At 37.1% G+C, this 221-nt stretch overlaps 1 protein-coding gene across 1 annotated transcript in view; it reads right to left on the bottom strand.

Moving 5' to 3' along the window:
- LOC119592887 (regucalcin-like) overlaps positions 1-221 on the bottom strand; it is a 62,425-nt gene that overhangs the window by 46,928 nt on the left and 15,276 nt on the right. The window lies entirely within an intron of this gene.

Genomic DNA, 221 nt, shown 5'->3' with positions numbered 1-221 from the left:
TTAACCAAAATAAATAAATAAATAAAGATGAATTCGCTCTTGTGCCTCCTCCCTCGCCCCCCCCCCCCCGCGTCCCTTTCCATAGAATGGTATATTTATTTTATTGTTTCTCATGTGCATCTGTAATCAACTCATTGCTATGTTGTCTTCATTGTAAATGCGTCTCATCCTCAATTACCGTCCTTGTACTAGTTCAGTTAATGCTATTAATATGATATAAT

Source organism: Penaeus monodon, chromosome 31, assembly GCF_015228065.2.
Source record: "Penaeus monodon isolate SGIC_2016 chromosome 31, NSTDA_Pmon_1, whole genome shotgun sequence".
Lineage (NCBI taxonomy): Eukaryota > Metazoa > Arthropoda > Malacostraca > Decapoda > Penaeidae > Penaeus > Penaeus monodon.
The sequence above is the reverse complement of the archived record's forward strand: the minus strand, read 5'-3'. Positions and strand labels throughout refer to the sequence as shown.